The sequence below is a fragment of the Emys orbicularis genome, chromosome 18, assembly GCF_028017835.1.
Source record: "Emys orbicularis isolate rEmyOrb1 chromosome 18, rEmyOrb1.hap1, whole genome shotgun sequence".
Classification (NCBI taxonomy): domain Eukaryota; kingdom Metazoa; phylum Chordata; order Testudines; family Emydidae; genus Emys; species Emys orbicularis.
The window spans coordinates 5,244,283-5,254,467 of record NC_088700.1 but is presented as its reverse complement, the minus strand read 5'-3'; the positions used below and the strand labels follow the sequence as shown (position 1 = coordinate 5,254,467).

General features: G+C 47.9%; 1 protein-coding gene across 1 annotated transcript in view; it reads left to right on the top strand.

The window, feature by feature from the left end:
- The first annotated feature begins 276 nt into the window (after nucleotides 1–276).
- Nucleotides 277–10,185, top strand: part of DAB2IP (DAB2 interacting protein) — a 253,971-nt gene continuing 244,062 nt past the window's right edge. The window contains exon 1 of the mRNA XM_065418579.1: nucleotides 277–382. The gene's annotated coding sequence lies outside the window, so the exon portion shown is untranslated. The remainder of the gene's footprint in view (nucleotides 383–10,185) is intronic.

The following is a 10,185-nucleotide window of genomic DNA, read 5'->3' as shown; positions in this document are numbered from 1 at the left end:
CTTATCTTTTTGGGGGCCAGAATTGTTAGCACAGTGTATCTTGCCTGCTGAGAGTTCTGCCTCTGCTCAGACATGTGCTCCGTGCTGGGGTTGGGGTTTTTTTAATTTTAAATGTCAAACTTGAAGAGCTCCTTTTCTTTTTCTCCCCCCTTCTACTCTAAAGAACCGGCCTCCTGTTAATTAGACGCTGGAAGTGTTGCTGCTTTGACGGGAGGGGGGAGTGAGTGAGAGTGCGTGCGTCTGTGTGAAATAAATACAAAAATGTCAGTGAACAGCAGGAAAAGTTCTGGGAGACCGTCTTACTACTATCGACTGCTCCGGAGGTCGCGACTTCAGAGACAGCGAAGCAGATCCCGGAGCCGGAACAGGCCACTTAGCAGGGGTAATTGCAACCAAAATTCCATTTAATTGAAAGTGCAAAGACCTATGTCGTATTGCTTAACAGGCAAGTCTATTACTATAGATGATAAAGACCAGTGTAAATGCTCCTTAGTGTACCTGTGCGCTGCAAAGTTTATAGTGAACTTTAGAAAGGATCTGTTGATTGTTCAATGCTGTGCTCAGGTAAGGGGAAGAGCATTGTTTAGTGGTGGTATGGATCTGGGAGTCAGGACACCTGGGTTCTACTCCCTACTTTGATGTTAAAATGCTGTGTGACTTCCATCAGGCAAGTCCCTTTGACTCTTGTCCTCAGTTTCCTTACCTTTAAAATGAGGGCAAGAGTACTTTCCAAGCTCACTAGGATGTTTTGAGGCCTAATTGATGTTTGTAAAGCACTTCGATATCCTTAAATGAAAGATGCTATCGAAGTCAAAAGAACTGTTATAATTTGCGGCTCTTCATCAGCTGGGCCCCTGGAGGGTCTACAAAATTGTAACTGGATATAAGGGGTTGTGCTTCCAAGCCGCTAGTGAAAGGCAGTGAGGCTTGTGTGTTCATAAAATCACACTGTAACAGAATGTATTTGTCCTGTGCAGCAGGAGCGGGGACCGTGGAGCGATGTTTCTTTTGGACGTACTCATTCATGCCGTCCATTCATTCCACTCCAGGCAGCTACTGACCCAGTTACATTTTTTAAAAATAAGCTGCTCTGGCTTTTCTCTCGTGAGGTGAAACAAATGTTTATTGCTGCTCATGCTGAAAGTTAAAGCACTCGGAGAAGTGACCCTGTTCTGTTTTAGTGTCTTGGTCATTTTGCAGTTGAAATATCTTTCCGTAAAAGGGGGGAGGAGGGTTGTGTGGCTGCCTTCCCAACACCATTTCTTAAAAAGAAGGGTAATTTTGTTGTGTGAGTAGGAGGATATGTCAGAAGCCAGCCTCCTAGGGCCAGATCCTGCTCTCTAGGACACTGGTATGAATCCAGACCAATGCTGGCTTCACTGGCATTAGCCCAGATTTACACCTGCATACCTGAGAGCAGAATCTGGCCCCAAAAGCTCTAGCTAGGTTGCAATGTTGTCTGTCTTCACTGACTACACACTATGCTCTGTAGGGAGGCTCATTTCAGTGTTTTGAATAATCACTTGGGAAATATTAAGGAAGCTAAATCAGTCCCTGAGTTTCAGCTTTTCCGATAAGCAGACAGTGTATTTCACTTTCCACTGTGTTTCTGTTTTGCCTGGCAGGGAAGAGTGTTTGTTTGCAGACTCACCAACATGTGGCAGTTCCTTGTTCCCCTTTATTTGTGTCTCATTCACAACCAAAATGTTTTCCTGTCACTTGAGCTGCTGTGACAAATGAGACGTGTTCATTGCTGTAACTAATCCCAGTATGGACGTACCACCATCGCAAGTGTAGGAGCCAGACTGAACTATTTACGGGGGACTTGTAAACAGATTGGGTTGAAGTGGGATGATCGCTTCGGATGGGACAGGGTTAGCTCTTTTCTATAGCACTGCTCATCTGTAGCTCTCAGAGCACATTTCAAAGGTGAGTAAGAATTCTCCTCACCACACGCAGAAACCACGGCACAGAGAGGTGCAGTGACTAGCCCCATGTCACACACAGTAGGTCAGCGCCGGAGTGGAGACTAGAACTCAGAACCTGTGACTCTCCCAGTCCAATGTCCTATACACTGGTCTGGGATGGGTAACAGAAGTGCTAGAATGCCATGGGACAGACTGCTTTCTTGAGATTTCTGGCCTATTTGGTGGACTTTCTGATGATGAACAGGCAACTTCATGAAGGGGGGAGTTCCAGGCTAGCTTTGCCGGACATAAAAATTAGGATGAGGTGCTGAGCGTTCAGATGCTCTCCATTAGCTGGTATGAATAGATGCAGCTGCACCATAAGATTTTCAATAGATGGTTCATCAGTTCCCTTTGATTTCTCATTTTATAAGGTTCAGGGTTGTAGTAAAATTGTGCTGGCTCTCAGTGGTCTGGGCCGCCCGAATTCCCACAGGTCTCTGAAGGAAGACAATGGGTGGGTGACAATGTGGTTTTCTATAGCAGCTGTCGTACAAACTGTGCTTGAACTTTACCGAGTTCAATAACGTATAAAGGCAGCTGGGGAGAGCAAGTTTCACCTTCCCTCGTACTGAGCTGCAGTGATGCTGAGTATCTCGTGCTGCAGCGAGTCACCCCTGGTGGAAGGTATCCTCAGGGGTGGTAGGTTGTCATAGGTTCATTAGCACTGTCATCCCAGTACGGGAAGGAGCTAGCTCCAGCAGCCTGCACAGTCAGCTGTGGCATGTGTGCTGTGCAGCAAAATTGTGCTTTACCATCTGCATCGCCCACAGACTTCTGTTGTCTCTCTAGATGCCTTAAAGGCATCGTGGCTGTAGCAAGTAGCTGGGTCGACAGTGGCACATGCGCCGGGGGTTTCAGGGTGCATCTGGGGAGTCCTTCGGTGGAGATGGGGTTGGTTTTGCGTTTGGACAGGAAACAGTGGGGATCAGCCAGCTGTTACATGTTCCCCAGGAAGGGGGAGTTCTCTGCTGGTACCAGATTCCCGCCTTTCCAGCCTGAGACACTCACCGTTGTCCACTTTGCTCCACTCCTGGTGCTGGCGCTGGGCGGGCATAGGTGCTGCCACCTGCTGCCAGTTAGCTTCTTATTTCTAAAAAGCTGTAATGAGCGTGTGGGAGCAGGACCGCCTTCCAGCCACCCACTTCAGAGCAACGGGTCTCTTGAAATGAAGAGAAGTTTGTATTTGTTTCCCACTTCCCCCCACTAGCTCCCCCTCTAACGCCAGCCCTTTATGCCTCTCCCTCTGCCTTCCTTCCTGATGAGCTGCACCGCTGGGCCCTGGGGCATGGCTGCTGCCTGCCTGCCAGCCATATGTGTGGAGTCCAACCCTCCATGGAGCTGAACTTCTGAAGCCTAGTGAGGCTGTGGTGTGGGAGCAGTGCAAGCTGTGGTGTGGGCTGGAGCTCTTGCAGCTGAAAGGAGGTGTTGGGCACTGGCTGGTGAGGCTGAGATATTAGAAGGTTGTGGAGAACTGAGCCTCTTATAGGGGTGAAGAGAGAGAGAGACACCAACACCCCCCCCCACCCAAATGCTCAGCTGTGCTGTATCTCAGAAAGACTACAGGGACGGAGTTTGCATTTTCTAAGCGAGCGCCTGAGAAATATAGGGGTGGGGGGGGGGGCGACTTCTTAGTGACTAGGAAGGCAGGACCCAGTGCAGCATGGACTCTTGTACTGGCAAAGCAGGGTTGACAGCTGTTTGCAAAGGCAGCCAGCTTTCAGTCATCCCAGCCAGATGATAACGTGTGAGAGCAGGTGATCTCTTGCAGCTTCCAGCAGGGACGGGGCTGGTAGCAACTTCAGCAAAGGATGCTGCTGCTGGCCCTGTGTAAGCAGGGCTGGCACCTCTAGATTCTGGGAAGGGCAACCCCATGCCAAGGCTGGGACGGTCAGGGGAGGAGATGGGCTGTTTAGAGTGGTCCAGGTGGGGTATGGGGATGGCGTTGGGTGATGGACAATTCAAACATCAGGAAATGTTTCACCATGAGTGAGAGCTCTGCTAGGCTGCGGAATAATCTCCCAAAGCAAGTGGTGGGAGGCCCATAGGCTGGATGGCACACTAGGCATTGTGCTGTAGGGAACAACCCTGCACTAGATGTAACCCAGTAGGCTATTCCACCTGCATGCTGTACCCCAGTGCCACCAATATCGTCACTGTTCCTCTGCCTCCCTGAGGAGGGGCTGGAAGCGACTCCCTCTAGAGGTCACTTGAGGAACTGCCCCTTCATCATGCTCCTTTCTCCTCCCCTGGCTCTGAGCAGCCCCCACAGAGGAAATGTCCTCCCCCTGAGAGGAAATGTCAATTGCAAACAGCATCATAGAAACACTGAGTGTAGGGGATCTCTACACAGTACCTGGGAGCATGGACAGACACGTGCTAGCTCTGCCTGAGCCAACAGGCTGCAAACTGCAGTGTAACATGGGCAGCAGTTCTGGCTACCCTCCAGAGTACAAGCCAGCCTCGATGCCTGGCTGGAGCAGAGCTAGCGTGTCTGTCCATCTCACCACCGCTGTGGTGTAGTCGTAACCTAAGCGCGACAGAGTTCGAACGCGCTCCTCCAGAGAACCCAGCCTGGAGTGTCTCTTAACGGGGTCAGGCATGCTCTGAAGAGGTCTGCGTCTCATTACCAATCTGACCACTGCTTGCATGTGAGAGCGTCTGTGGAGGGCCTTTGGGACCAGGTATTTTATCACCGTGAGTAGTTCCTGTATTTGGTGACCCTGAGGGATTCCCATTAACTCTCAGCCATGGCCGTTCTGAGCCATGTCATAGAGCCCAGCTTCTCTAAGCCAATAAAGAGAGCTCTCCGGGAATTCCCAGGCTCCCATCTACTAGAGCGCTGCTCTCCAGAGTTCGCATCGCTCTGGTGTCTCTGGCCGGGGACTCGTCACAAGTGTTGAAGTGGGTGGTTAGAAGGATTCCAGCTGAGCACAGCCCTTCACCACAACACAGCAGCGTCCTTGCCACGCTGGGCCAAATTCATCCCCAGCTTCACCCCATGGACTTGACTGAATTTGGGCTTGTGTGCATCTCTGCGTGCCCCATCTCCCTGCCACTGCAAAAATAAACTGTCCAAAGCACCCCCCCTTGTGTCCTTCCTGGACTCTTTCGGTCTTGCCACTCAATGGGATACGGATTCATGGTGTTGGGATCCTTGGCCTCACTTTGGGCTTCAGTCGTGCACACAAGCCACTCCTCGCCCTGCGGCTTCCCCCATAAGAATGTTGTTCCTGAAATGTGTGCGTTACATGTTGTCCATCTTGGCTCGTCGTCCGATAGATTGAGGGAGCCACTTTCTAGATCAGACCGAGGGCCGGAAGGGTTGTTGGGTAGGGTGAGAACGTTAGCTGGTGCCCACTCTCTAACCTCGTAACCCACAGGATGCACTTCTGTTCCAGAGAAGGACGTTGTTTGCTTTGGCGCTTGTCTATGCCGCAGTGGCTAAGAGTTCCAGAACTGCATCCCAGCAGTGGTGAGGCTGCGTTTCATGCACCAGTGTGCTGCTAATGCCATTCTCCGAGTTTGAGGGTTTCCCCTAGCTCCCTCCTGTGCATATGACACACTCATCACAGTTTGGTACCATTAGCAAGCTGTGCTTTGGAGAGGCCCAGAGCTGGAATAGCTAGGGGTGTTACACCCATGGGGCACTAGCAAAGCTAGTGGGGAGCTCAGGCTGCCCTGGAATAGCGGTAGGTTGGCATGGGGGAAGCCCTCGCACTCGTGGCCTGCTCTGTGCTCAAGCCAGTGCTATTCAATTGCTGCTTAAACGAAAAGGCAAGTTTCCCCCCTGTGATTTAATCTGTTTGAAGGATGATGTCTGAAATCTCCAGGCTCTGTATACCACAGGGATCCTGGAAAAGCTGCACATATATTAGTTAAAAACCTCCAAAATTCTCTTTTCTTCCTTGGGTCATGTGTTCTGCTTGGAGTTGTGGGTAAATATGTGAGGAATCCTTGCTGTAATTATTATAACTACCAGATGATCCATGTAACTGTAGTGGAAGGTTCTTGAGGATCTGGGGTAAGGGAAGGAAAACTCCCTGTAAAAGCAGCACCTGGTTGTAACCTCTGGCACTTTGGTCCCTAGCATCTCTGCCTTTACTTAATTAGAGTCCAGAATAGAGGAACAGGTGTTGGCCAGCAAGCCTTGCAAAAGGATGCAATTTCACTCTCTTCCCATAGTAACTTCATCGTGGAAGCGCTGCTCATGGTTCCAGAGTTGAGGCTGAGTTGAGTTTTACATTTAATGCAGCGATTCAACCACTTCATTATGCATGAAGAATACAATGTGTCCTCCCCAAAATTACAGCAGTTATTCATTGAGTACAACATTTATTTATTTATTTATTTATTTATTTATTTTGGAGAATTTATAAGCAGTTAATTATTTTGTGGGTTAAAATTCATTTTAAAAAAACCTGGTCCCTTTAAGAAATTTTCATCTAGATTGGAGTTTTTTTTTTTATCCCAAATGATCTTTAATAACAGAATAACACAGGTATTTCACATTTCCATTATTGTTAAAACTCACTGAAATCTTGTGTACAGGCTATATTTAAAGACATTTTTAGGGTTCAGAATAATTTTTCCCCTTTTTCATAACTGAGAGTTTCTTCAGCGGGGGCTGATAAATAATGTTCCAGCATCTAGAACAAAGAGTTCCATGTAGACCTGCCCTCTTTCATAATGACTTCCATCTCCCATTGTTCTCAGTGGGACCGAGGCCGCAGGCTGCTTACATTCTCACTGGAAATAGTGGGAGGTAGTGGCCATTTTGAAAGAAGTCACCTTAACTGAGCGCAGTTGCATCAAGAGCAATGGGAGGTGACAGCCACTTTGACAACAGGTGATTCTTGGTAGCTCTAAATTCTAGAGGACTTCCTCTCTCATTCCTGCTTCCTGATAGCAGAGGTCACAAATGGGAAGAAAGAACCTGCTCAAACTAGAAGATGGCCTTAAAGAAATGTTTTCTGATGTACCAAAATATTCAGAGATTTAAAACAGAAACAAAAATGCAGGTACTGCTGCCTCCATAGATCAGGGGTTCTCAAACTGGGAGTCGGGACCCCTCAAGGGGTCGCGAGATCATTACATGGGGGGGGGTCACGAGCTGTCAGCCTCCACCTCAAACCCCACTTTGCCTCCAGCATTTATAATGGTGTTAAATATATTTAAAAGGGTGTTTAATTTATTAGGGGGGGTCGCACTCAGAGGCTTGCGATGTGAAAGGGGTCGCCAGTAAAAAAAAGTTTGAGACGCACTGCCGTAGATGGATGGGGGAGAACAACAGTGGGACTGTATATACCTCACATGAGTGCAGTGTAAAGCCTTCTCTGTGGTAAGATATACCAGCAAATTTCCCTTTGCTTAATTTCATTCTGTTACCCCTAGTTGATCCTTTCTGAAAAAATCCCCTGACTTTATCATACAACAGCATCGTCTTCTCAGACGTTCTTAGGCAGTTCTGTAACCCCTGCTAGTTGTTCCCTCTGCTTCACCTCTTACGTTATTTTCCCCGGTGAACTTAATATGAACTGGATTCTGGATCTCCATCACTTTTACCTTCTGCTGCCCTTCTCTTCTCTTTGCAAACTGCCCCCTTGTCACTGTGGCTTCCTGCAGCAGAACTTTAAACCCTGCCTTCTAAAATGAGAGCCTAACTTTGTGACCCAGTTGCCACCATGTGATAAAAGGCTTAAAAGTGGGCTGGCATTGGTGGGAGCTCCCAGACATCAAGTTCTTATTTCATCAGTCCTCTTCCATCCCATCCCTGAGTGCCTTGACAATTGCAAGCTGGCTGTGGGCACTGAAGACTTGGCGGTGTTCTCTCCTCTCTCTGGATTGCAGTAGGTCCTTCACGTGAGTCCACTGTGGTGTTTGTTTTGTTTCCTGCTGCTGTTCTTGACCAGTTAGCGCCAAAGCGCCGGGAGTTTCAGAACGCTGTTAGTATAACCTTTCTTTTGAGAGGTTGGTGTTCCTGATGCTTCTGCTTGTGTCAGCTGCTTGGTCTAGATGTCTTGTCTGCTATATATTTATCACAAATGCTTTTCAGGCTGCTTCACAAAAAGACTTTCATTAAATAGGCCTTTTTTCCCCTTTTCCTTTGAAGACTGCTGTGAAGAGACGACCATCTGATCTTCAACAAAGACCTGTACTTGGGCACACGAAACAGTGAGATCGTGGAAGCTAAGGCCAGCTTCTCTGCTTTCTGTCTTAGCACAGGCTGTTCAAATAAGTATCACTATAATCTCATGAAAAGGGCCAGAATTCAAAGCCTCAAAGTGCCCTTCCCCTGAAGGACCCACAGTTTGGAGTCTGGTAAGAATAATCTGTAAATAGCTTCAAACAGAACCCTAAAGGGAAAAGCCTAAGCAACCCGAGGGGTTAGCTGCTGTATGATCACTAGGATATCATAGAGGTTAAAGTTATCTATGCCGTCTCCACCAGCCAGTACAGGATTGCTCCTTACAATTGAATTTTCTAGTGCTTTGGTTTAATATTACATGCAGGGTTGCCAACTCTCCAGGATTATCCTGAAGTCTCCAAGAATTAAAGATTGTCATGTGATGAAATCTCCAGGAATTTGTCCAACCAAAGTTGGCAACCCTAATTATATGTCCCAAAGGGTGGAATTTCCACAATATTTTGTAGGAAACTCTGCTGCGGCCTAGGAGATCTCACTGTTAAGAAGTTTTGATATTTGACCCAAATTTTCCCTGTTAATTTCTTCTGGTTATTCCTAGCTAAGCCCATTTGCAATGTCCTGTTACCACTCAATCTAAGATTCTAAGAATACTTGGAGCACTTCATGGGTATGATTTGATTAGATCACCTGAACTGCAGGAGTTTGTGATCAACTTGAAAAGCATCTGTTTTGTGCCATGACTCTCACGTGCTCTAATTTGTAGCATTACAGAGGGGGAAGTAACGTTTAGTGGTTCGCACAAGGGCCTCGGTGTCAGAATGCCTGGTAAGTGTCTGAACCTAGCCTTTCTGCTGTGTAAAGTCAGGTGAGAAGTGGCCTACCTCAGAGGGACCTTCCATATGTTAACTGATTATGACAAAGAGCTTTGAGATCCAGGGATGAAAAGAGTTAGGTGTGTTCAGCGTATGCACCTTCTGTCATATTGCCCCCACACTCACAACTCCCTCCTGACTCTTGTTGCTGAGCCACAGGCTATTCCTCCATTCAAATCCCTCCTGAAAGTTCACGCCTGCTGTGGGGCCCAGGGTCAGTAAATCATGTGTAGTCCTTATCGTGCTAGGCTATAAAATAGCTATCACAACCCTTAATGGTGCGCTGGCCTATAGTGAGCTGCCGTGGGATTGTTACTTTAGTCCTTCCCTCTCCTTATCCTTTCCCCCTCTGGCGTGTGTCACCCTTACTCTTTGGGTTGCAGCCCATATTTTAGAGCACAAGCTCCTTAGGGCAGGGACCAAGTCTCTCTGCTAAGCACAGAGCATACGTTTAGGTGCTTTGGATTGCTAAAGAATACTTTTGTTATCCAAAGAAGTTAATTCTACAGCAATGTGTAGGAGCTGGAAAGACCCAGTGTGGCCCTTGCAAACTGAAAGGTGCCCCCAGGTTTAGCTGGTTTGTTGAGGCAGGTGAGACCTGGAAACGTTTACCACCCTCAGTTCCTGTTTCACCATTGTTCTCTGAGTCCTATTCTACTACCTTTGAGAAGACAAGAAGTGATCTCTCCGTTCCGGCACATCTTCCTCTACTCATGACTCACTCTTACAAAGTGACACAGCCTGTGCTGTGGGAAGCCAGGTCTAGAGACAGAGGGGGTATGACGAGGTACTGCTGCTCGACACTCTGCCTGGATTATTTTTACACTTCAAAGCAACACTAAGCAGATTGTCTCCTTCCTGCAGGACTTTTGGTGATTCCCGGCAGGAGGTAGATCAGCAAAACCCCAGAATGCTGAGAGCTGGACAGACTTGCAAAAAATTACAAATAGTAGTAAAATGAGGATGGCTGCAACCTGCTCCATCTGGACTGTAAAGATACAGCCTCCAGCAGCTGCAGGGCCCCTCATAAAATGCCCTATCTTGGTCTGAGCAGAAAACCAAGCCAGGAGGGAGTATGGTATACTGGGAGCTGAGGCCTCCATGGGCCACATCCCCATATTAAAGTGAGGGGGGCTCCTAGCAGCTGCATTCACCAGCCATCCGTTGATGATTGTGAAACTACAAATTACCATCGGGG